The 27,234-nt window shown below is 47.7% G+C and overlaps 1 protein-coding gene across 1 annotated transcript in view; it reads left to right on the top strand.

Moving 5' to 3' along the window:
- DNAH17 (dynein axonemal heavy chain 17) overlaps positions 1–27,234 on the top strand; it is an 8,024,690-nt gene that overhangs the window by 3,699,602 nt on the left and 4,297,854 nt on the right. The gene's annotated exons all lie outside the window — the stretch shown is intronic.

Genomic DNA, 27,234 nt, shown 5'->3' on the forward strand with positions numbered 1-27,234 from the left:
TAATGGAGACCAAGAAAATTCCAGCTTCATGGCTGGAGTCATGTTTTGTTCCTATCTTCAAAAAAACTAATAATCGAGCCAACCCAAGTAATTATCTCCTTTTGGTGCTTTTGGATGTCTGAGGCAAGATATTTGCTAAAATCCTGCTTTGGCAAATTACAAGGTGGGCTAAAGATACTGCTTTCAAACTGGTTTTGGAAAGGGGCATAGTGGGTGCAAAATGCTTTTCTTCTTAAGATATTGACTCTGTTAGTCATCCTGTATTGTGGGCCAAACTCCAAAAATGGGGTATCCCGTGGAATCTGTTATACTTGCTAGTCCAGCTGTACACCTCTGGTTGTCATGCTGGAAAACAGGAGAGCAGAATAAAAATAAATACCCACAAATAGAGGGCTGAAACAAGGGTGCCTCTTCGAGAATGTATAAAAGCTACTAACAACTTCCCCAATAAAGTTGTCAGCAAGCACATTAGTTGCCTCGTTTATACCGAGGACCTAGTGCTGCTTGTTCACACACCCACAGGCCTGAAAATATCATTGAGTGTGCTTATGGTATATTCAGAGAAGCAATAGCTCACAATCAATATGGCTAAGGCTGAAGTTATGCAATTTGGAATAAGGAAACAAAATACTCCAAATGAATTGGAAATTTGATGAGGATAATCTGGAATATGTTGATTCGTATGCATATTTAGGACATTTCCTCCTGTTCATATACAACAAAGAGATGATATGGGATTTCTTATCTAACAAAATCATAACAAATGTTTACCTCCGCTGCAACATGGCACATCATTATGGCAGGTACAGCATGATGGGTATAATTTAAGCCTAAAATATGGCAATAAAAAATACGTTTGGTGGGCTTCATCGGCCGGTTACGGTCCAGGGCCCAAGTTATAGGCCTGAACGTTACTGGTCCAGTGAAGATCACCATACACGTTATTATGGATTGCATTGGCAGAAACGGGAAGCCAGGCATTGCGATCCGGGCGGAGGAGCCCTATTAAGGTAATGTGAGAGGGGTGGGAGTGCTGAGGGGCTTGAGATGGAGGTGGGAGTCAGGGCAATAGGGAGAGCAGGCAGTGCTGGGTAGAGGGCAAGTCCGCAGAACACCATGGTTGCTCTGAACCTGGGCTTGGATTGTTAGATTCAGCCCGGGTGTGGTGCAACCTAATTGGCTGACACCTACCAAGGGTATTAATAAATGTAGTTCTGATATTATTGTATGCAATGGAGGAGGTTCTGATCATCCTGAAAAACATTTTGATATGTTGGAATAGATAATATGGAGAAAAATACTGGGAGTGCCCAAAGGTTTGATTGGTATTTTATTTCTATCGCGCTCGTACACAAGTGTTTCAGAGCGCGACAAGGCAAGGAGGGGAACAGAGGAGAACAAAACAGAGATCTTACTAGGCCCAGTGACATTGAGAACGCACAAGTGCATGGGAGAGAGGGAGGGGAAAGTGCATGGAAGGAGGGAGAAGTGGAAAGTGCGAAGCAGAGGGGAAGAAGATAAATAACAATAAATAAATAAATAAATAAGGCAACAAACAGTGGTAATGCAGCCAGCAATTTGCATGTGCTAGGTTTAAGGCAGCAGACAGGGTAGGTCTGATAACTGCAGGAAGAAAAAGGGGGGGCTGTATGGGTACGGATACAGACCCCCGTGCAAGGGGTGGCTCGGAGGCAGTGCGGGAGAGTGGCAGGGTGAGCAGGTACCTGGGCCCGAAGGAGAGAGGGTGGCCAGGTGCACAGTGCCAAGAGAGAACAGATCAGCATGGGAGAGGGGGAGCGAAGGCAGAAGAAAAGAGGAAGGTCTTGAGGTGCTTCCGGAACCGGAGATGGTTTTCCTCCAGTTTTAGAGTGGCAGGGAGGCTGTTCCAGAGGGAGGCTCCAGCCAAAGACAGAGATCTACCCCCAGCTTGTTTCTTTGAAAAACGACTGACCCTGAGGGAGTTGGAGGTAGAGGAGCGAAGAGCTCAAGAGGGGAGATATTTGCGGAGGGATAGCTGAAGGTATTTTGGACCCAAGCCCCAGAAAGCCTTGTGGACAATGCAGACAGTTTTGAATTTAATCCTTGCATCCACTGGGAGCCAGTGGAGAGATTTCAGAGCTGGAGAGATACGATCCCAGGGCTTGAGGCCAAGGACAAGTCTCACAGTCCTGTTCTGGATTAGTTGCAGAGGGTGGAAAGTAGAGGCAGGTAGATTTAGAAAGAGGCTGTTACAATAGTCCAAGCTAGAGAGAAACCAGAGCTTGGGATACCATGAGCTTCTGGGGGAAGGAGAGGAAAGGCAGAGTACCTCTGAGGCGGTGCAGTCGGCAGAAATTTGACTTTTTAGAGACCTCAGAGATGGTCAAAGGTGTCACATCAGCCAGTAATAGACTGGAACTGGGTATGGTTTCACTGCATACCCTTGCCATAATTAAATGGATCTCATACGTAAATGTTTTCATCATCCTGTATGGTCCTTAATAGGTTGTGTGGCTTATGTTGTTAACGCATTTACAGAACAAGTCACTGCTTTCATAGATATTATCGAATGGAGGATTGTTTGGGCCAATAGATATGAGCAATTAGTCAGTCAATTAAAAATAAGGGGCAATCGTTGGAACAGCTTTCAAAATAATTTATAAAAAAAAAAATCACACATGACTATGTGCCCAGACGTATATCGTAGGTACTATGCATCCTTATCTGTTAAAATGTCCTAATCTCTTTATTAGGCAATTGTTTCTGAAATTGCAATTTTATCAACTTCCATGCTTAGCTAATCTGGGTCCAAGGTTGGGTTGACCTCTAGAGGATAGAATATATTGGGAAGATGTGTACATCGTCCATCTTTCTTGAACACAAATGGTTTCTGGATATGATGTCTGGCAGGCCAGCAAGTATCACTGGTGATAGCATTAATGACATTTTGGATGGTTATAGAAGCAACCAGTGTAAAGGAAGAATGTTTTAAGAATACAATATAAGAAGGAGGATGGAAATGATCATTCAATAATCATTGCTATAGAAACTATGTGCAACTATGTATGCTCCTATGTTGCTTGCTCTGTTGCTTCCATTTTGACACTGTGAAGTAGTAGACTCTGAGGCCTCGCGTCACTAGTCACCTCACCGTCCAGCAATTAACAGATAGTCAAGTAGCTTTCAGACTGTCTCGCTTGCTGACCTGGCCACATGTCTATGCACCCAGTGTATTAAGACACCATAGGCTCTTGACACATTTTTTAGTAGGTCTTCCTTATTGCATGTATACAGCTTATATAAATGCCTCTCTGCCTAGGGATTATTATTACCATTGACTGTTATCTAATCTTAGTAGCTATCCTGAATATCAGTGCCCTAGCCAATCCCTCAGGGCATACTACCGGTACTATGCAAGCCCTTAGCTACCTGTTCCTAAAAGTGTTGTGCACTATACTGGCCGCTCACCATCAGAGTAAGACTGCCATCTCTATAGACTTAGTCCACCAGCATCCAGATTTTTCTAACCACTCCTTATCCCTAGCTGGGATCAAACCAACCACGTTCTTGCCCCCGCTCAAGTATGATCCCCAACCTAAATCCATTAAACCTCCAAAATGTCTTCCTGATTTGAAAGTAAATACTAATCTCTCCTATTCAGAATACATTAGTGCCATGGACCCTGACCACCTACCATCTATCAACCTAGCTAGCAATATATTGTCTACTAAAGCTAACTTACCTTGTTCTACAAGAACTAGAAATAGCGGACTTGGTTCCAGACTAACTAGACCCCATGGCCCTTGTGATGCCGGAAATGCATCTGAGGGACAGGGCCTCTGAATCCTTGTCCTTTCTCTGTTTTTACCGTGTGTTCTGTCATGTTTTCTGCCCAGGAGTCCATGAGGGACTCCTGGCAGTGCAGCTCTCTTTTGATTTGGTGAACAGACCCATGGGATACCCTTATGGCACCCATGGGTAGGGGTACAACCCTGTGCCCCTAGTGTATGTTTTTGGGCACCTGTGGGTGGCCCACAGAGCAGGGTATGGGCTGGTGGCAGCTCCATGCTGAATTTGACAGGTGCTCTGGGTGTCCTCCATTTTGGGATACCCAGGCCCTGCCATTGGAATCAGTTGATTCCTGATAGGAAACAAGATGGCCCCTGTGGCCTCTTGCTTTCTATTGCCTGTTATCTTGTTTTTCCCAAAGTCCTGGGAAGCCCTGACTCTGTCCCTTCCCCCTGACTGGCTGTTGGGTGGAAGTTCCATATATGGTGTTGTTGTGAAGGCCCAGCTAGACTGACTGGAGCCTTCCCAGTGACTGTATGTTGTGGGTACCTCCTGTGGGTGGGACCTGGGTGAATGGAGTGTGTGACCAATATACACTCCTTGTTGTGGTTGTCTGGTTTCTGGCATGAGAGACAAAGACTGAGACAGCCCTGCCCGAAACTGGCCTGAATGCAGTGTGTAGTGTTGAATGGCTGGGTACTTGTCCCAATCCACATTCCTTGTTGTGAGTGTCTGAAAGGGAGGAGTGTGGCCTGAATGCACTGTGTGCCTGATTGGCTGACTGACTGCATGAATGCCCTTCTGTGTGATTGGCTGCTGTGTGTGTGCCAGCAGTGTGGATGAGAGACAGAATAGTATATCTGGGGACCTCTCACCACTGGAAATTGTTCAGAAGCATTCAGAAGCTGAGTCTCCACTCAAGAGTAACTGGATTTGCTGATCCTCGACGTCCAGCTGGAAGAAGAAGACTTGCTGTGGCATTTGCTTCGACGGAACTGAAGGTTGTCGAAATTGTCGAGGGCTGACCCGAGAGAGGACCTGGCTAGGCGCCCTCTTCCCGTGCTCCGAGGGACCATCGAGCACCGCTGAATCTTCGCCGAAGCGCCCTGGAAGTCAGACCCTCGAAAGGCTGCCGACCCGAGACGGGACCGCCGAGGAGATCGAAGTGAAGCACCCGGACATCGACGCCGTCGAAGTCCATTGCCGTCGACCAGGGTTCGCAGGTCTGTGTAACCGCTGGAGGCCCGTCGAAGTTGTGTGCCCAGCCGTGGGAACCACTTGACGCCGTGCCGCCGACGATCGGAGCCGTCCGCTCCATTGCCTAAGAACATTCAATCGAAGGACTCTCTCGACCGCATCGTCGACCGCTTATCCTGCCGGAGAAAGTCGAGGACGACCAACGCGCCGAGGAGAAACCTGCCGGTGGGTTTCCCGCCACCCGACGACCCCAAAGACTCGGACGACTCGACGCCCTTGCTGGGCTCCCGTCTCTACAATCTTTGCGGTCCAGAACTATTGTCATCGAGGTGCCCCGCACACCTCCGCCTTGCAGGACGCCGACGCCCCGACGCCGACGAGCACCGCTCGGACGGAGCTGCCGCCTCTTCGACAACGTTCGGCCTCGTTTGTCGACGGACGTTCGACGCCCCGTGCCTCCCGCCTGAAAAGGAAGGCATTCAAGAAGGGCCGTCGATTCCCCGTCGCCGAACAGCGAGTCCCTCGACGCTTGTCGACGCCTTTTCGAGGAACTCGACTCCACCAGGTACATTGGGGGGGTAAAAACATTATAGGAGAGAAATAGACTATTGAACAATATCTGGACTGGGCTGGTGTTATATCTCTTTATTTTGCAGGTTGCCCAGGTGGGGGGATCTCCACACAGAACTGTGTCCAGTAGCAAGGGCCAGTATTCTGCCTATTGTTTCAACCCTCTGTTATCGCTCCTCTCTCTATTGCTGGTTTCCTTCTTATTGATCTGTGTGCCATTTCTACAGTATTGTGAATGCACTTTAATGAGGTCTAATATTAGTGGTACCACTTTAGAATTGTAGATATTTACCATTGCTGATTTTCCTGAGCACAAAGTGCGTTATTGTGATAAGTGTACATAACCCTTGAATATTAATTATATAAAGACTGTGTTTTCAGTAATACAGTGTGTGGACATTCCTTTGTGGGGGCTTGGGGATACACTGTACTTAAGAACCAGCCTGCATCACCTCCTGAGAAGCTAGGCCTTGATTGCTCGCCCATCGCTACCGTATTAGAGAATCTTGGCTGGGGTCCTCTGTGCCTCCCCTCTACCATATAGAGAGCAGAAGTACAGACCCCCCCACCGGTCTTCTTTACAAAGCTGGTGGCAGCGGTGGGATGCTTATGGTTTTAAGACTCAGTGTATAACCGTGCCACTTACAAAATATCCGCACTTTATTAGATTAAGGTTTGGGTGTGTACCAAATAACTGCATTACAGGCAATGGAGCCCATTGCAAATGGTAAATTGACTCGGATGAGCTTAGAGGCTCTCCAGAGTGCTTGTGAAGCCAGGGAGTTGGACTTTGTGGATAAGTCTAGGGCTGAGCTGATAGCTGCCCTGGTGGACTACCAGACTGATGGTGAAACCCTTGATGAAGGGGGGGATGCAACCAGTGAGGACTCTGCCCCTGGGGTTGTCGCTGAATCTGTTTCTGGGAATGCCACCATTCCTGCTGCCTCTGTTCCAAACCCCAGCAATTCCATGGAACTTGAGTTATTAAGGATGAAATTGGCCTTTGAATATCGCAAGTTGGAAATAGAAGCTGAGCTTAAGAAAGAGGAGCTGGCACAGCAAGTGGAACTCAAGAATAGGGATCTTGCGCTCAAAGACAAGGACACTGAATGTCAGAGAATCCAGCTAGAGAGAGCTAGAGTGGAGACTTCAGCTAGACCAATTGAGAGTGGCAGGTCCCCAGCCACCAAGTTTATGAAAGATTTGGTTGGTGTGTTTGTGGAGGGTTCAGATATCCTCCAATGGATTGAAGCGTTTGAAATGGCTTGTGCAATTCATGATGTAGATAAAAGAGATTGGGCTAAGTGTTTGTTAAGCAGAGTGCCTCAAACTGGATATGACTGTATTCTGAAGCTGAGTGTGGAGGAAAGGGGTCAGTATGAGTGTATGAAGTCTGCTTTGATTGCCAAGTTTGGCAAGACACCTACCCAATACCTTAAAAGGTTCAGGGATTTTAAGAAAAGAGAGAATGTGTCTTGGGTTGACTGGGTGAGTACTGCGCACATGAACATGATGGGGTGGATTGACGGTTACAAGGTGAAAACTTTTGTTGAGTTGTCCCACCTCTTGTTTTTTGAGCATTTTTCTGAAGCCTGTTCACCAGAGCTGCGTCAGTATGTGGCTGACCAGAACATTTTGGACCCCTTTAAGCTGGCTAGGTTGGCTGACAAGTGGGTCTCCCACCGGGTGTCCCCTAAGGACTCCAGTGGGAAGGACAAGGACAAAGAAAAGGGGACCTCTCAGAAAGCTGAGGAGTCCCAAAAGCAATCACAGTCGGGTAAACCAAAACCTTCCTCTCCTAAGACCCAAAAATCTGGTGGGGATAAGTCCTCTGTGGGTGGGAATAAGAGTAGTGGTCCACCTGCTGCAAAGCAGGTTCCCAGTGGTTCCAGTACCGTACCCCGCACTCCTGGCACTTGTTGGGATTGTGGGGCTCTGGATCACAAAAGGGGTGACCCCAAGTGTAAAGGTAAGGCACTTGGAGTACAGGCTGTCAGCCTGACCTACCCTTACCCCGTGGCTGAGGTGGAGGCCACTGTCCTCCCCTCCTCTACAGGAATCACATTTGGTGCTCCGGTAGAGATTTCCTTAGTGTCCCTTGGGGCCTGGGACCAGTACGCAGAAGTACTGGCAACTATCCCGCAGAACACCCGTAGGTTTTTGAGAAGTGTCCTCTTGAATGGCCAGCCTTCTACTGGTTTGAGAGACACTGGGGCAAGCATGACAGTGGTGGACAGGACCCTGCTCAAGCCAGAGGACTATGTAGGTGCTCCTCTGAGAACCACCAGGTTAGCTGGTGGGCCTCCCAAATTATCGCCTGTAGCCCTAGTCACACTCATGATTGGAGACAAGACAGCAAAGCTTCCTGTCCTGGTTCAGGACAATGTCCCTGCTAACATTCTGTTAGGAAATGATCTAGTAGAGTTGGGGTTGATCTCGGATGGTCTTCCCATGACTGCTGCTGCAGTCACTAGGTCACAGGTGACACCGGGTCTGGCTGTGAGTCAGGTATCCGAGCCAAAGGCGAGGCCTAAGGCAAGAAGAAGGAAGACCAAGAAGGCCACCTCTGTGGAGGGAACACCTTCTCTTCCTGCTGTTCCGACAGCACCCAATGGGATCCATGCTCCGGACGGGCTGGGTCCAGCGGAAAACCCAAACTCAACTCCTGTGGGAGAAGAGACAGAAGACTCTCCTGTGGGAGAGGTTCTCAACCCGGAGGATCATCCCGACCTTCAATGCTTGTTAGCTGAAGGGGGACCCTCCCGGGCAGACTTCTGTAAGGGACAGAGAGAGTGCCACTCTCTCGAGGGCCTGAGGAAACAGGCCCTGTCCCAGGCACAAGGTGAAGTGCCTAGGACATTCAAGATTTATTGGGAGGGTGAGCTCCTTGTTAGTGAGCCCACTAAGCCCGAACCTGGTGCCCGCAAGAGGTTGGTGGTACCCCAGGTTTACAGGCCCTTCCTACTGCAGTTGGCGCATGAGGTGCCCTTGGCTGGTCATCTTGGGACCAAGAAGACTAAGCAGAGGCTCTCTGCCCATTTCTACTGGCCACGGATGGGAGTAGAGGTGGAGTCCCACTGCAGGACCTGCCCAACTTGTCAGTTGTCTGGCAAGACTGGAGGCAGGGTCATTGCCCCACTGCAGCCATTACCAGTGGTTGGCACACCATTTGAGAGGGTGGGCATCGACATCGTCGGTCCCCTTGACCCTCCCACTTCAGGTGGACATCGGTTCATCCTGGTCTTGGTAGATCATGCCACCAGGTACCCTGAGGCAATACCCCTTCGGACTGTTACTGCCAAGGTGGTTGCCAGGGCTCTCCTGGGCATTTTCACCCGTGTTGGATTCCCCAAGGAGGTTGTCTCTGACCGGGGATCCAACTTCATGTCTAGTTACATGAAAACCATGTGGAAAGAGTGCGGGGTAACCTACAAGTTCTCCACCTCTTACCACCCCCAGACCAATGGTCTGGTTGAGAGATTTAACAAAACTCTCAAGGGCATGCTAGGTGCTTTGGAAGAGCCCCTAAGGAGGAAATGGGATCTCCTCCTGCCATGCCTGCTGTTTGCTTACAGAGAGGTACCTCAAGAGGGTGTTGGTTTCAGCCCCTTTGAGTTACTCTTTGGACATCCCGTGAGGGGGCCCCTCGCCTTGATCCGAGAAGGCTTGGAAGCCACCCCTCCAGGTCCCGCCAAGCAAGTGGGGGACTATGTGTTAGGCCTCAGGCGGAGGATGACACAAATGATGGGTCAGGCAACAGCAAATCTCAAGGCCAGCCAGGAATTGAATAAGTACTGGCATGACCTGAAAGCTTCGCAAGTGGATTGGACTCCGGGACAGGAAATCCTTGTGATGGAGCCTACCAAGCCTAGAGCTTTGGCAGACAAGTGGACTGGACCCTTCAGGATCATCTCCAAGATGGGCGAAGTCAATTATCTGGTGGACATGGGAGCCTCTGGGGTAGCCCCCCAGGTATTCCATGTCAACAGGCTCAAGCCTTTCCACAGGCGAGCAGAGGTCTCATGTCTCTTGCTAGCTTCAGGGCAAGAAGAGGATGAGAGTGAGCCCCTTCCTGATTTGCTGCATAGCAACCCTCAGGATGGCTCAGTGGAGGGAGTACAACTCTCTCCCGATTTGACAACAGAGCAGCAGAGGGCCTGCCGGGCTTTGCTCCAGCAGTATGCCCCTCTGTTTTCACTGACACCGGGCCTTACACCGTGGTGTAAGCACGAAATTGACACTGGTGACAGTGTGCCTGTCAAAAGCAGGAGCTATCGTATGTCAGATACCGTCAAAAACCACATCCAGGCTGAGGTCGCCAAGATGTTGGATCTGGGTGTTATTGAACCCTCCACCAGTCCCTGGTCCAGTCCAGTGGTCCTTGTCCCCAAGGCAAGTTCCCCGGCGGGTACCAAGGATTGGAGGTTCTGTGTGGACTACCGAGGAGTCAATGCCGTCACCAAAACTGACGCGCACCCATTGCCCAGGGCTGATGAGCTCGTGGACACTATAGGTGCTGCCAAATTTGTGAGCACCTTTGACCTTACCTCAGGCTATTGGCAAATAGCTCTGACGGACCATGCCAAGGAAAAGACGGCATTCTCCACACCTGAGGGACTCTACCAGTTTAGGGTCATGCCCTTTGGGTTGAAGAATGCCCCTGCCACCTTCCAGAGATTGGTCAACCATGCGCTCAGTGGGCTGGAAGCCTTTTGTGTGGCTTACTTAGACGACATTGCCGTCTACAGTTCCACCTGGGAAGAGCATTTGACACATCTGGATAAGGTGTTGCAGGCCTTGAAAAGGGCTAACCTCACTATCAAGGCCACCAAGTGCCAGATAGCTCAGGGGAAAGTTACCTATCTTGGTCATGAGGTAGGAGGGGGTCAAATCCAACCTCTCTCCAGTAAAGTACAGGACGTACAGAACTGGGAGACGCCCACTACTCAAACCCAGGTGAGAGCCTTTTTGGGCCTCACTGGGTACTATCGCAATTTCATGGCAGACTATGGAACCATAGCTGCACCCCTGACAGCTCTAACTTCACCCAAACAGCCTAGGAAGGTTAATTGGACTGAAGACTGTCAGAGGGCCTTTGATGGCTTGAAAGAAAGTCTGTGTAGGGCACCTGTGTTGAGTGCGCCTGACTACAGCCGACCCTTTATCGTCCAGACGGATGCCTGCGACACCGGAATTGGAGCTGTCTTGTCCCAGTTAGATGACAAAGGGAGAGAACATCCTATCATATTCATCAGTAGACAACTCAAGGGTAGAGAACTTAGGTGGGCTACTGTTGAAAAGGAATGTTTTAGTATAGTTTGGAGCCTTAGGCGTTTTAGGCCCTACCTTACGGGGTCCACCTTCAAGGTCCAAACAGATCATAAGCCCCTGAAGTGGCTTATGCAGATGAAGGGTGAGAATCCGAAATTGCTCAGGTGGTCGATTAGCCTACAAGGGCTAGACTTCACCATAGAGCACAGACCAGGGAAGAGTCACGATAATGCAGATGGCCTTTCCAGAAGGTATGTTGACCGTCTGGATGAGGGTGTCTATCCCGTGGGAGATTAGGCACCCTCCACCTCAGTCTGGGGGGGGCGACTGTGATGCCGGAAATGCATCTGAGGGACAGGGCCTCTGAATCCTTGTCCTTTCTCTGTTTTTACCGTGTGTTCTGTCATGTTTTCTGCCCAGGAGTCCATGAGGGACTCCTGGCAGTGCAGCTCTCTTTTGATTTGGTGAACAGACCCATGGGATACCCTTATGGCACCCATGGGTAGGGGTACAACCCTGTGCCCCTAGTGTATGTTTTTGGGCACCTGTGGGTGGCCCACAGAGCAGGGTATGGGCTGGTGGCAGCTCCATGCTGAATTTGACAGGTGCTCTGGGTGTCCTCCATTTTGGGATACCCAGGCCCTGCCATTGGAATCAGTTGATTCCTGATAGGAAACAAGATGGCCCCTGTGGCCTCTTGCTTTCTATTGCCTGTTATCTTGTTTTTCCCAAAGTCCTGGGAAGCCCTGACTCTGTCCCTTCCCCCTGACTGGCTGTTGGGTGGAAGTTCCATATATGGTGTTGTTGTGAAGGCCCAGCTAGACTGACTGGAGCCTTCCCAGTGACTGTATGTTGTGGGTACCTCCTGTGGGTGGGACCTGGGTGAATGGAGTGTGTGACCAATATACACTCCTTGTTGTGGTTGTCTGGTTTCTGGCATGAGAGACAAAGACTGAGACAGCCCTGCCCGAAACTGGCCTGAATGCAGTGTGTAGTGTTGAATGGCTGGGTACTTGTCCCAATCCACATTCCTTGTTGTGAGTGTCTGAAAGGGAGGAGTGTGGCCTGAATGCACTGTGTGCCTGATTGGCTGACTGACTGCATGAATGCCCTTCTGTGTGATTGGCTGCTGTGTGTGTGCCAGCAGTGTGGATGAGAGACAGAATAGTATATCTGGGGACCTCTCACCACTGGAAATTGTTCAGAAGCATTCAGAAGCTGAGTCTCCACTCAAGAGTAACTGGATTTGCTGATCCTCGACGTCCAGCTGGAAGAAGAAGACTTGCTGTGGCATTTGCTTCGACGGAACTGAAGGTTGTCGAAATTGTCGAGGGCTGACCCGAGAGAGGACCTGGCTAGGCGCCCTCTTCCCGTGCTCCGAGGGACCATCGAGCACCGCTGAATCTTCGCCGAAGCGCCCTGGAAGTCAGACCCTCGAAAGGCTGCCGACCCGAGACGGGACCGCCGAGGAGATCGAAGTGAAGCACCCGGACATCGACGCCGTCGAAGTCCATTGCCGTCGACCAGGGTTCGCAGGTCTGTGTAACCGCTGGAGGCCCGTCGAAGTTGTGTGCCCAGCCGTGGGAACCACTTGACGCCGTGCCGCCGACGATCGGAGCCGTCCGCTCCATTGCCTAAGAACATTCAATCGAAGGACTCTCTCGACCGCATCGTCGACCGCTTATCCTGCCGGAGAAAGTCGAGGACGACCAACGCGCCGAGGAGAAACCTGCCGGTGGGTTTCCCGCCACCCGACGACCCCAAAGACTCGGACGACTCGACGCCCTTGCTGGGCTCCCGTCTCTACAATCTTTGCGGTCCAGAACTATTGTCATCGAGGTGCCCCGCACACCTCCGCCTTGCAGGACGCCGACGCCCCGACGCCGACGAGCACCGCTCGGACGGAGCTGCCGCCTCTTCGACAACGTTCGGCCTCGTTTGTCGACGGACGTTCGACGCCCCGTGCCTCCCGCCTGAAAAGGAAGGCATTCAAGAAGGGCCGTCGATTCCCCGTCGCCGAACAGCGAGTCCCTCGACGCTTGTCGACGCCTTTTCGAGGAACTCGACTCCACCAGGTACATTGGGGGGGTAAAAACATTATAGGAGAGAAATAGACTATTGAACAATATCTGGACTGGGCTGGTGTTATATCTCTTTATTTTGCAGGTTGCCCAGGTGGGGGGATCTCCACACAGAACTGTGTCCAGTAGCAAGGGCCAGTATTCTGCCTATTGTTTCAACCCTCTGTTATCGCTCCTCTCTCTATTGCTGGTTTCCTTCTTATTGATCTGTGTGCCATTTCTACAGTATTGTGAATGCACTTTAATGAGGTCTAATATTAGTGGTACCACTTTAGAATTGTAGATATTTACCATTGCTGATTTTCCTGAGCACAAAGTGCGTTATTGTGATAAGTGTACATAACCCTTGAATATTAATTATATAAAGACTGTGTTTTCAGTAATACAGTGTGTGGACATTCCTTTGTGGGGGCTTGGGGATACACTGTACTTAAGAACCAGCCTGCATCACCTCCTGAGAAGCTAGGCCTTGATTGCTCGCCCATCGCTACCGTATTAGAGAATCTTGGCTGGGGTCCTCTGTGCCTCCCCTCTACCATATAGAGAGCAGAAGTACAGACCCCCCCACCGGTCTTCTTTACAGCCCTCTGGCCGGCATTCTAGACAAAGGAACTCCTATAATGGGGAATATCCATAACGTCAAAAGTAATGCCTTTACTAAAAATAAAGCCCTAGACAACAATTACAGATCTCAAATTAGAGACACTAACAATAAGAGCGGAAATCAGAGTAAAACTTGTGCCATCCCGGCCATTACTAATGCCCTTACCATTAAGGGTGCTCTAATCAACGCTAGGTCATTGGTGGCTCGGACTTGATCACTGCTGAAAACCTAAACTTCCTCGCAATAACTGGGTCATGGTTACATGCAGCTGCAGGTCCTGCCCTCTTACTTGCAGTACCTGACAATTATAATATCATAAGAGAAGACAGAGTAGACTCCAGAGGTGGGGGCATTGCTCTTATTACTAAGTCTAACCTAGGCATAAGTGTTACACCTCGCCCTCGGCCGCGCCATGTTTCCAGGGTTCTGCCTCGTTGCTCTCGTATGAGCAAGAACAATTGGGGAATTTCGGTTAACACTAAAATAAGGGACAGGAAAGTGATCGCCCTTCATAAAGGGTTACGGCGCCGGCATGCGCCTTTCCTATCGCGCTGGCAGCTGCCATGGCAAATTTCTACACGAACTACAGCATCCAGAAAACCTGCTACGTTGTAGTGCTCGGCGTTGAGAGGGGAGCCTCATTTTCAAACGATACGCCTCTTGTTGCTATTTATTCCACCGCGGCATACAGAACGCTGCTTCTGTTTAAAGTTACAACCGGCATACTTTCCGAAGTGCTCTCCCTGTATCTTGAATTGTGAAGTCCTTGTTTTTCCCGTGTACCGACCCTGCCTGCACACGGACTCCTTCTTCTGAATCTCCGATTGAACTGTTTTCTGACCACCCGTGTACCAGACCCTTGCCTGCTTTCCGGAACTCTTGGACACTGATTCTGTTGTGTTTCATGACCACCCGTGTACCAGACCCTTGCCTGCTTTCCGGAATTCTTGGACACTGATTCTGCTGTGTTTTGTGACCGCCTGTGTACCAGACCCCTGCCTGCTTCCTGGACTCTGAGATAGGAACTTCTCCGGTAAGGAAGACTCTAATTGGAATCCATTATTCTGTGGAATTCGACTTCATTCCTAAGTGCATCTTTTGAACGCTTTGCTGTGGTGCACCATCCCGAAACCAGTGCGACCCTCGTTCCGTTCGGGGATAGCTACCCTACTAACCTCCCTATTTTTTATTTTATACTTTCGTTGGTTCCCAGGACTTTTTACGTCAATCCTATTTCCATCAGGGGTAAAGTATAGTTTTTCTTGGTTTTTCCATACTGCAGAATTATACGTTAGCCATATACTAAGAACTCTCTACTTTATAGGTTACTCTGGTTCCTTTGGCTTAAGGGGAGATTAAACCAGGTACTACTAAAGGGGAATAGTCTTGGGAATAACCCAGTTTCATTATTGGCAGATTATTAACTTGTTATCCTTTCCTTTACAGCCTGGGTTTGAGACGGTCTGTTCTCCCCGCTTTTTTGATCGATCGGTCCCCTTATCTGTACAGTTCAGCAGGTGGTCATATCGGTTTAAAGAGCTTATTCCCTCACAGAGAGGAGGCTTGGGTAGGAGGCTCCAACCCTAGCTCCTTCAAGCAACTCCCCAGCAATAGAGGTCCGGCCTGTTTACGTATTCTCCATTTCGGTGAGTAACAGAAACAGAAGCCATGGAAGAAGTTGATCCTTTAACCACCTTGGTTCGCTTGGTATCTGAACTTCGTTCTGATATGACAACCGCACATAGTGCTCTCCATCAAAGGATCGACAATTTGCAGAGTTTCCCAAGCCCCCACACCCTGGGGGTGGATACGTCTGCTGCTACGGCATCAGGTTCAACCGGTCCCATACCCTCTGCCTCTGGCTTTACGACTACCCCAGTGCTTATGGCTACTCAATTCCCACTGGCCCCCCCAGAACGATTCTCTGGGGATCCTAAACATTATCGCACGTTTATCAACCAGTGCAAGTTACATTTTCTCTGTAGGCCTACTGCTTTCCCTAATTCTACAACGAAGGCAGCTTTTGTTCTCTCTCATCTTGGGGGTACCGCAGCCGCTTGGGCTAATCCGTTACTGGAATCTAATAGTTACGTCCTTTATGATTGTGATGCTCTCATCACGGCCATGAACAGAGTATTTGACACCCGCTATAAATCCCAGGCTACTGACCTGGAGTTCCTCAATCTGCGTCAAGGTACATCCTCTTTGTTTACATACCTTACTAAATTCAATCAGTTGGCAGCTGAAACTGATTGGCCGGAGGAGAAAAAATCAGCCGTGTTTTACAAAGGGTTGTCAGATGAGTTAAAGGTCGTTTTGGCTACAGTACCAGTGGTTCCAACCACTTTTGGTGAACTATTAGACCTGGTATTACAAATAGATGCTAGAAGAACCGAAAGAAGGGGTGAACGCAAGTCACCAACCCCTGTTACTCTGCAGGTGGAACAGTCTTCTCCCTCTACCTCGCTTCCAGAACCTATGCAGATCGGGGCAGTAAGAGGTCCTTTGACTTCTGCACAACGGGATTATCGCAGAACGCATAATTTATGCATGTATTGCGGAGCTGCTGAACACCCTTTGAAGGATTGCCCTAAGAGACCTGTCAAAAAACCGGGAAACGCCAGAACCCGGCGATAGACAGGGTCCCTACGCCCGGGGTGCTTTCCTTGGACTCTCATGGTGCTGTTTCTGTTCCTGTTAGCCTTCCTGTGGTATTTACCACTGAAGATGGTACCTTTTCTTCATTGGCGATCATTGATTCCGGGGCCACCGGGAATTATATGGATTACGATTACGCCACAAGTAAGAACGTTTCGGTTGTCTCTAAAGCCCAACCCGAGGCTGTTCACGCTGTGGACGGTACATCCTTGGTCTCTGGCCTAGTCGCACAAAATACCTCCTTAATTCATATGCAAACCAGGGAAGGACATGCTGAGTCGATCTCCTTCGATCTCATTAAAGCCCCTCAATTCCAGGTCATCTTGGGCATCCCTTGGCTGCAACATCATAATCCAGCCATCGACTGGACAAGAAAAACGGTGCAGTTTCCTTCCACTGAGTGTAACGAAAAGTGTTTCCTGGACACTAGTGTGTCCTCTGAGTCTTCTTGTCAAGCCTTGGTAGCATCTATGTCCATGATTGGAGCCATCACTAAATATCCCGAAACCGAAATCCCTCCTGAATACAAGTCTTTCTGTGATGTGTTTGACAAGGGAGGGGCAGACCAGTTGCCACCTCATAGGCCTTACGACTGCCCAATCGATTTACTGCCAGGTGCTAAGGTCCCGGCTGGTAGGGTCTATTCCCTCACGGTTCCAGAAGATAAAGTATTAAAGGAGTATATTGACAAGGCCTTGGCCACTGGGTTCATTAGACTTTCCAGGTCCCCTGCGGCTTCTCCGCTCTTTTTCGTTCCAAAAAAGGAGGGCGACCTCCGCCCCTGTATTGATTATCGGGCATTAAACGCAGTGACGGTAAAAAATCAATATCCCCTCCCGCTCATTTCAGTGCTCTTAGATCAGCTCGGTCCTTCTGTAGTCTTTACCAAGCTGGATCTTAGGGGTGCGTATAATCTCGTTCGAATGCGAAAAGGGGACGAGTGGAAGACCGCATTCAAAACACGCTACGGACTGTATGAATATCTGGTGATGCCGTTTGGTCTCTGCAATGCCCCGGCCACCTTCCAGGCATTCATGAATGATATTTTCCATGATTGTTTGGATCAGTTTGTTGTAGTATATTTGGACGATATCCTCATATATTCACCCTCCAGTGAGGAGCACACGAGGCACGTGCAAATTGTCTTGCAACGGTTGAGGGAAAATCACCTATTCGTCAAAGCTGAAAAATGTGTCTTCAACTCCACTGAAGTGGAGTTTCTTGGTTACGACCTGACTAGTAGGGGTATAAGAATGAGTCGCTCTAAAGTCAGGGCTGTATTGGATTGGCCTGTTCCTACGTCGATTAAAGCCTTGCAATCCTTTCTGGGGTTCTCGAACTTCTATAGGCGCTTCATCCGTTCATTCGTCTCCGTAGGGGGCGCCCCTTTTATTTGGTGGATTGGAAGGGTTATGGTCCCGAAGACAGGTCCTGGGAGCCCTTGTGCAATATACATTCTCCGGCTCTCTTGCGCCGTTTCCATGCACGGAGGGGGTCTGCGCCGCCTTTGGGGGTGGATGCTGTTACACCTCGCCCTCGGCCGCGCCATGTTTCCAGGGTTCTGCCTCGTTGCTCTCGTATGAGCAAGAACAATTGGGGAATTTCGGTTAACACTAAAATAAGGGACAGGAAAGTGATCGCCCTTCATAAAGGGTTACGGCGCCGGCATGCGCCTTTCCTATCGCGCTGGCAGCTGCCATGGCAAATTTCTACACGAACTACAGCATCCAGAAAACCTGCTACGTTGTAGTGCTCGGCGTTGAGAGGGGAGCCTCATTTTCAAACGATACGCCTCTTGTTGCTATTTATTCCACCGCGGCATACAGAACGCTGCTTCTGTTTAAAGTTACAACCGGCATACTTTCCGAAGTGCTCTCCCTGTATCTTGAATTGTGAAGTCCTTGTTTTTCCCGTGTACCGACCCTGCCTGCACACGGACTCCTTCTTCTGAATCTCCGATTGAACTGTTTTCTGACCACCCGTGTACCAGACCCTTGCCTGCTTTCCGGAACTCTTGGACACTGATTCTGTTGTGTTTCATGACCACCCGTGTACCAGACCCTTGCCTGCTTTCTGGAATTCTTGGACACTGATTCTGCTGTGTTTTGTGACCGCCTGTGTACCAGACCCCTGCCTGCTTCCTGGACTCTGAGATAGGAACTTCTCCGGTAAGGAAGACTCTAATTGGAATCCATTATTCTGTGGAATTCGACTTCATTCCTAAGTGCATCTTTTGAACGCTTTGCTGTGGTGCACCATCCCGAAACCAGTGCGACCCTCGTTCTGTTCGGGGATAGCTACCCTACTAACCTCCCTATTTTTTATTTTATACTTTCGTTGGTTCCCAGGACTTTTTACGTCAATCCTATTTCCATCAGGGGTAAAGTATAGTTTTTCTTGGTTTTTCCATACTGCAGAATTATACGTTAGCCATATACTAAGAACTCTCTACTTTATAGGTTACTCCGGTTCCTTTGGCTTAAGGGGAGATTAAACCAGGTACTACTAAAGGGGAATAGTCTTGGGAATAACCCAGTTTCATTATTGGCAGATTATTAACTTGTTATCCTTTCCTTTACAGCCTGGGTTTGAGACGGTCTGTTCTCCCCGCTTTTTTGATCGATCGGTCCCCTTGTCTGTACAGTTCAGCAGGTGGTCATATCGGTTTAAAGAGCTTATTCCCTCACAGAGAGGAGGCTTGGGTAGGAGGCTCCAACCCTAGCTCCTTCAAGCAACTCCCCAGCAATAGAGGTCCGGCCTGTTTATGTATTCTCCATTTCGGTGAGTAACAATAAAAACAGCCACTTTGCCTACTGTCACGTCCTGTGAACTACTTACAGTCAAAATGCCTATTTCTAACTCCTGTGCCGTAACAGCCCATGTAATCTACAGACCTCCAGTGCCTATTGGCTCGGTCGAGGAAGACATCAGTACAATACTATCTGATAACACCAAAGCTACCTCTCAAATACTACTGCTTGGAGACTTCAACCTAGGCTTTAACGATCCTAATGATCAACAAGCTCTAGTAGTGTATAATGTGCTCACTGAACTTGGTTTCACCAAAAGAGTGACCCAGCCCACCCATCACAAAGGTAGAACATTAGATTGGGTAGCTGATCTCAATTGCAAAGCCTCAATCACCTCCATAACACCTCAATCGAGGTCTGATCACTCTCTGATCTCCTTCACCCTCTCTGCCAATATCCACACCACTAAAGATAACACAATGGCACCTCCACTCCTCACGAGAAAGAAAAATAATATTACTGTGGACAAGATCCTACCACTTGTTATCTCCACCCTCAATTAATTGTCAGACACCACTGATCCAGACACACTTGTAGATGTATGCAATACTACTATTTCTAGGTCCTTAGACAGCATTGCCCTGCTTAAATTGTGGAAGAGTAAACCTAGAGCTCACCTGAACTCGTGGTTCACTCCCCAATTAAAAGCCTTGAGAACGGAAAAAAAGGAACATGGAAGTCCTATGGGGACACCTACCTACTGAGGAGAATAAATCAAATCTGCTGAATATCTCTACCAAATACAAAAAATAAATAATACGTACTAAACAGGAAACCTACAACTATAGGATCAACAAAGCCAGTTCAAGCACCAAGGAACTCTGTTATTCTAAGAGAATTGGAAACCCTCATGCCACCTACTGACACTTCTGTGAAGAATAAACTCTGCTGCACCAACATCCAGAACACCTTAACTAATAAAATTGCCCCCTCCAAAACAAAATCGCAGACAAAAAAGCGACCTTGCCGAATTTAGGTACACAAACTTGAACACCAGCCTGTACTCCTAAACATCTTCAAAATGTTCAAATTCTCCAAAGCCTCTATCCATGAGGTAGAAAACATTATTGCCTCCCTTAAACCTTCAAGGTGCCAAGGTGCCAGGGAGACAGTTGTCCAGCCCAGATAATTAAAGAGGCAGCCAGAGACTTGGTGCCCTTTATTTCTAAATTAATTAACGGATCATTCTCATCTAGCACTGTACCCTTTTTTTAATGGAGTCCTGGGTCTTGCCACTCTTAATAAAACAATCCCTGGATCATACCTACAAATTATAGGCCGATCACAACTGACCTGTTCTTATAAAAGATATCGGACAGAATAGCCTATCTCTGGATACAGGAATATCTAGAGACCAATCCTCTCTTAGGTGTTGGACTATCATGTTTTAGGCCTCAACACACCACTGAAACGGCGCTGATTGATCTAAAGACCCAGATCGATGAACTCAAAGACAAGGGGAAAACGGCCTTGTTATTACTCTTTGATCTCTCGGATGCCTTTGATTTGGTGGACCACAAAGTATTATGTAAACCTCTTGCCTCTTCTCTCAGGACGCCATAGCCTAGATCCAATCATTTCTGAACAATAGGACTATGAGAGTCTTCTCTCCTTCAGTGGCTGCAGACCCCATCCCAATAGCTTGGGGTGTGCCGCAAGGTTGGTGTGTCTCACCAACAATGTATAACATTCACAAAGCCATTGTTTGATGAGTTGGACCATTTGGGTGTCACTTACACTAACTATGCAGAGGACACCCAGATCATCATACCTATCACGGGGAACTATGACACGGACGTGGCCCTAGTGAATAAAATGTATCTAATCATTCAAGTATGGATGGCCTCCCATGGTCTTTGCCTGATTGATGATAAAAACAGAGCTCCTGATTCTAGGAACCGTAGCTAATCTCAACAAACTTGGTAATACATACTCCTCATTCACCATTGACGGAAACAACATTAAAGTGGTACAAGAGGTAAAAACTCTAGGATTCTACCTAGATTCGGCACTTAATTTAAGCAAACAGGTCAATGCCATGGCCTCTGCAACAGTGTACACCTATAAGCTGATTAGGGCTTGCAAACTCTTTCTTTCCAAAGAAAGTTGTACTATCCTAGCCAGAGCCCTCATCCTCTCAAAGTTGGACTACTGCAATGCCCTTTACCTAGGTGCGAGCAAGCACATTGTAAGTAAAGTTCAAATCCTTCATAACAATGCCCTCAGAACAGCTTTGGGCATACCAAGGAGAGAGCACATCTCGGAGACGAGGAGACAGAATAAATGGCTTTCCATTGAGGACAACATTCTGCTAAAAACAGTTTCCTTGACGCACAAATGTCTCAACCAAGGCACCCCTCTCTACCTCTCTGAGGGAATTGTCAAAAAATCTTCATCACGTCCTACCAGGGCAGCTAACTCAGACTGTCTGGTAGTACCCAGATACAAGCTAAAAAAAGCCAGAGGGAGCAGCCTCCCCATCATGGTGATGCAACATTGGAATACCCTCCCCCCTTCTCTAAGAACAGACCAGTTCTTCCCCAACTTCAGACGAAATACCATATGCTGGCTTTCAGCCAATGACCAATGACTTACCCAGGACTGCCTCTGGTTAGTTTGAGGCACTCTCAAACATGGATACATGACTCCTCTGTGGTCTAGCAAATGTTACTATCTAAATGTGCTTTGTTGTATTGCACTATTATCTTTTATATCACTCTGTATATACTGACTGTATCTACTGTAACTCACGATATTGCACATGAGCATTTTCTTCAGCATATTGCTGTACCTCACTGTATCTTCCTTTGTACCTTTCTGTATGTACTGACTGTAACTATTGTAATTGAAGACAAGGTATATTTGTAACTTTTGCAAATGCGCCCAGATACCTCTGGGTTGGTGCACTTTCTCCATCAATAAACAAACAATCAAACAAACAGTGATGATCATCTAGACCTTGCCTCTTACCTCACCGAAATCGACAACTGGATGATGGCCAACAATCTCCTCCTCAATCTGGAGAATCTGAATTACTGATTTGGGGTAGGACAGCAATCCTCCCCCAACCCACACCTTGACCGCCCTCCCTAGGCCCCTCAACCCCCATCCTGCAGCATCCTCCTCAGTAAAGAACCTGGTATGCACCCTGAGGTCTGACCTAACTCTCTCTCTTCACATCTGTGCTGTCTCCGGATCATGCCAGTTTCAACTCTGCATTCTCAGATGAATCTTCCCCTGTACCTCCTACCCTCACGGAATCTCAGGAATTCTGGCTGTCATCCTCTCATGCCTAGATTAGGCCAACCCTCTCTATCTAGGTGTCCCTACCTTTCAGCTCAGAAATCTCCAACATGCCCAATACTCTGCAGTCAGGCTTCTCTTTGCCCTCTCCCAAAGAGAACACATCTCCCCTGCCCTTGCTGTGCTACATTGGTTGCCTATCAGTTGATGGGCCACTTTCAAAGCCATGTGCATCAGCCACTTTGTCATCCACAAGAAACGCTCTAAATTCCAGTAGTTCGAGTTTGATCTGTGCACACGTGGCAGCCCATAAGCAGGCCAAAAATCTAGCCTTCAGCAATTCAACTTCCAGGTAAGAGATAAGGTCCTCTTGTGTTCTAGCCAGCCTCTGCATTATCTCTGGGTGAATATCAAAGCGTAACCTAAAACTATTCTAGGTGAATGGCAATAAACAGCCTCCCCACTGTCTCCAGGTGACTCTAGAGAGTAAACTACGCATTAGCTAGTTGAATTTTAAAGTATAGCCAACTCATAATATATAGCTGCATTGCACAGCATAGCCCATTTATTGAATCTTGATGAATGTAGAACATGTTCCCTTTGTGAAAGCTAGGCAATTCAGAATGTAACTAATGTTCTACATTTAGGTGAATGCCAATTTCAGCCTTTTCACTAAATCTATGTGAGCCAGCCATGATATTCCTGGCAAACGTAGAAGGTAGCTCTTGTACTGAACCTAGCTGAATGTAGAATGTATCCTTTGCATTAAATCCAGATGAACATAAAATTGTAATATGTCTACTGTATCCAGGTGAATAAAGAATGTAGCCAGTGCATTGAATCTAGGTAATTGAAGAACGTGGCTATTTAATGGAATGTAGATGTTTGCATAATGTAGTCATTTTATGTTCAGTAATGGAGCTTTGAGAATGTAGCCACTGTATTATAGCTGGCTACATGTAGAATGTAGCCACTAATTCTAAATTAACTCTAGATGATTTAGAATACGTTGAATGTACGGAACCAAGGCGCTCATTAGAGTGTAGCCAATTTATCTAAACCTATCGCACCCCGTGCATATGGAGCTGCTATCCTGCATGCATTTGCATTCCCACACAACTTGAATGACACTTTGCACAACACTTCTGCCACAAGTATGTAGCTACCTTTCATCACAAACATTCAAACAATATCTACACACATAATGACCATCCTCATGTATACCCCGTCCAGACTAACGCTCTAGTCTACCTCTCTCCACCCATTCGCATGCCACTTAGATGAGGGTGATTAGAAGGGCCTTGGCCACCCCTTATAACCTCATACTGGATATAATGCACACACACACATATTAGCACCTCCTTGAATTTGCCATACCTTGGGCCATACCCATCGGTCCCCCCGAGGGCGGTCATCCTACAGCACGTTGTGACCATAACTATGGTGAAAGGAACTATACAAATGATGAAAGGATGATGATGAAGAGGTGTACATGTTCGTGGTCAGATCACGCTTTAATACACTTTTTGATTTCAGTCCCGTCTCCTGTGAAATGAAAGGATTCATCCAAGGGCTATTCCTTGTCACGTATCTTAAAACGCCTCACCTTGAACAACATTGCGCCACTATTGGATATTAATTTTAGCTTCTCATCAGATACTCCACTCCAAACCATGTCTTCTTGCTTGGCACGCAGTATAGCTAGCATCTCCAACACCTAACTGCCTCTAAAACCTAAGAAACACAAGAACGCAGAAACTAAAAGTCAACCTTGGTTTTCAGCTGAGCTGAGAAAGCTTAAAGCCCTAACTCTCAAGGCTTTCTATTCTTGGAAATCTGCATTAACCCTAGAACTTCTACATTCCTATACACTTGTCTATGAGCGCGATAGAAATAAAATATCAATATCAATATAAGACTCTAGTAAAGGATCACAAATCTGCAGTTCTGGAAACAAAGCAGAACTTCCACAATTTAAGAATTACCAATGCTGCATCAGATGTTAAGGATATTTTAAAAATTCTTAAAGAACAGGAGGTATTCCCCCCCTCCAGATGATCAACTTGAGATCAGGGACTCTACCTGGTGCCAGAATATACAAAATGGCATGCAAAATAAACTCCTAGGTATAAGAGTAGGTATGTTGGAGAGAAAGACCTCTAAACATTACAAGTGGGCAGCCGAAGCCCCCTGGGGCTGAGTCAACGGTGGTCCAATTCAACTTCCACCCTATTATAGAGGAGTCACTACAAAAAGTGATTGAAAAAGTAAAACGTACCAATTGTAAGGGGGATTTCTGCTCCTCTCTTATTATAAAAACTTGCCCCCCTCCTCTCATAAAGGCAATTTGCACGTTTGTCAATACCTCTTTCTGTGAAGGTAAGGTTCCAGATGACTTGAAACACACCATGGTCACACCCATACAGAAAAAAGTTGGTTTGGACAGGGATAGCCCTTTGAACTACCGCCACATATCCTTACCCCGTTACTTGGGAAAAATAGGGGGGCCAGTAGGTCTCCTTGTTTGTACAACTTATTTATGAGGCTGTTCTTTTCTAACTTAGAGGCAGAGGGGATTATGTCCTCAAACTATTTGGACAACACTTAATGTGTCGTCCCGCTTTCAGGCTGTAACTCTCAGGATATATTGGAGCTAAATAAAGTTTTCGACATCATTGAGAACTGGATGCTCAACAATAACTTGGCTCTAAATAAAAGTAAAACTGAACTCATGATTGTGAGAAGTCCAGCCACTCTCATTAAGCTGGATAGTAAATTTCGCTCCTTTAGGTTAGGGTCTGACCATATTATTCCTGTCCCAAACTCAAGATTCTGTGGGTGACCTTGATCAGTCGCTGTCAATGACGCATCATGTTACTAGCGTTGTCTCTGCATCAGCGTATTATGTTCAATTGATTCATCACCTCAGGCCGTTCATTACACAGCCGAGCGCAGAAACAATTGCCAGAGCTATTTTTGGGGCCAAGATGGACTACTGTGATAGTCTATTGGTAGGTCTTAGCAAGTGAGATGTCCATAGACTTCAGATCATTCAAAAGAGGGCAATAGAGTAGTGTTGGGCCTTGCCCGCAGAGATTACGTAACAGAAGCCAGGCGATCCCTTCACTGGCTTCCTGTTGAAGCACTTATCAAATATATGATTCTAACCATTACATTCAAATGCAGACAAGGTATCATGCCATCTTACCTACAGAATGCAACCGCTGACAAAGTCAGTGGCAGAGCGCTGAGGTCCTGTGGAAAGAACTTGCTGTTTATCCCTAGGATCAGAACATAAAAGGCAGAGAAGGAGGCTTTCCATTTGGCGGCCCCTAAACTTTGGAACCAGCTACCGTCCACACTAAAACTTTTACGCTCCCCGCTGGTCTTTAACCCTTTAAGTGCCATGGGTATTTCTCCCCAGTGCCAGAGCCTTTTTTGGTGATTTTGGTATGTGGCCATTCAATGGCTTGTAACTTTTTTTTTACATGAGATATCTCGGCCAAATTTGGCTCCTTTTCTTCCCACATGTAGGCGGTCGTAACGCCACCCAGGAATCCCAGGTTGCTGTAGGGGGGTGAGAGAAAATAAGGAAAATGTGCGAAAACTTTGGGTTTTTTCAAAAAATGCCAATAAAATGATGCACAAAGAAGCCTGTGGTTTTTTCCTTGTAAGAGCTAGGAACAAATGGTTTGCTGTGCTGAGTTCCCCAATGTGTTGGCTTTCAGGAACAGGTTGAGTGGAAATGGAAAAAAATTATTTTGATGGGGATATCAACCGTTTTGTGAGAGGTAGGCGATTTTTGCCATTTTTGCCAATTGGACATGCATGGACGGAATGGAAGAAAAGGGCAGGAAAGCCAAATTGGAGGACAGAAAGGCATATATTTCTGAAAAGTAGACAAAATTCCAAGTTTAGGAAGGGGTGATTTGTATAGGTCAGGCAACAACTAGGTAGGGGAAACTGCCATCGAATGGGGGAAAAGCGGGAAAATGACTGAAAAAAACGGTATGTGTTGGACATGGTTGGCTTGGTACGGCAATGGCTTCTATGAATTTTGAGAAAAGCAATGCTCCGCTACATTCCCCCGACTCTTGCAGTTAGGAGAGCATACCATTTTTGTAGTGTTTGTACAAAACAAGCAATACCACAAGCCAAACACTGAGCCATGGTACACAGGAGTTTTACGCTCACGGCCTGACCAGACGCACTTAGCATGTGTAAATTGGGAAAACCAATGTGGTGAGGAACGGCAGCCATACATTTTTTGAAAGAGCACAGGCAGACCTTTTCAAGGGTAGGTGACTTGTGCAGGTTACAAAAGTGTATGGTGGCTAAAGCAGCGACTAAATGTAGGTCACATTTGGGAAAAGAAAGGGTTGTGAGACAAAGGGCTCCAGCAAATGGGTCAAAACGTTATGAAAACCACACAAACACAACACATGGCCTACCGTCCCGCGTTCCCACAGGTGTCCCGATGAAAACGGTACCTCACATGTGTGGGTGCACCTACCTGGCCGCCAAGGGGAAAGCCCAAAACACAAGTAACCCCAAGTCTGTTTTCACACCGGAAATGTCACACTCTCCCATCATACAGATATGGGCCTCGGGTGTCCAAGCCACCGAGGAAAACAGGGAACCCCATGCATTTCCGAAAAGAGGACACCCGTGGGAATCCGCAGAGGTATGATATGCCCAAATTGCCCCAGAATTTATTACCCAGACACCCCTGCAAAGTCCGAAATGTGGGGAAAAAAACGCTTTTCCCGCACATTTCGCTCGACGCACCCATCGAAACACGCCCCCAACAACACATGGCCTACCGTCACGCGTTCCCACAGGTGTCCCGATGAAAACGGTACCTCACATGTGTGGGTGCACCTACCTGGCCGCCAAGGGGAAAGCCTAAAACACAAGTAACCCCAAGTCTGTTTTCACACCGGAAATGTCACACTCTCACATCATACAGATATGGGCCTCGGGTGTCCAAGCCACCAAGGAAAACAGGGAACCCCATGCATTTCCGGAAAGA

Source organism: Ambystoma mexicanum, chromosome 3q (assembly GCF_040938575.1).
Source record: "Ambystoma mexicanum isolate Mex_15411 chromosome 3q, UKY_AmexF1_1, whole genome shotgun sequence".
NCBI lineage: Eukaryota > Metazoa > Chordata > Amphibia > Caudata > Ambystomatidae > Ambystoma > Ambystoma mexicanum.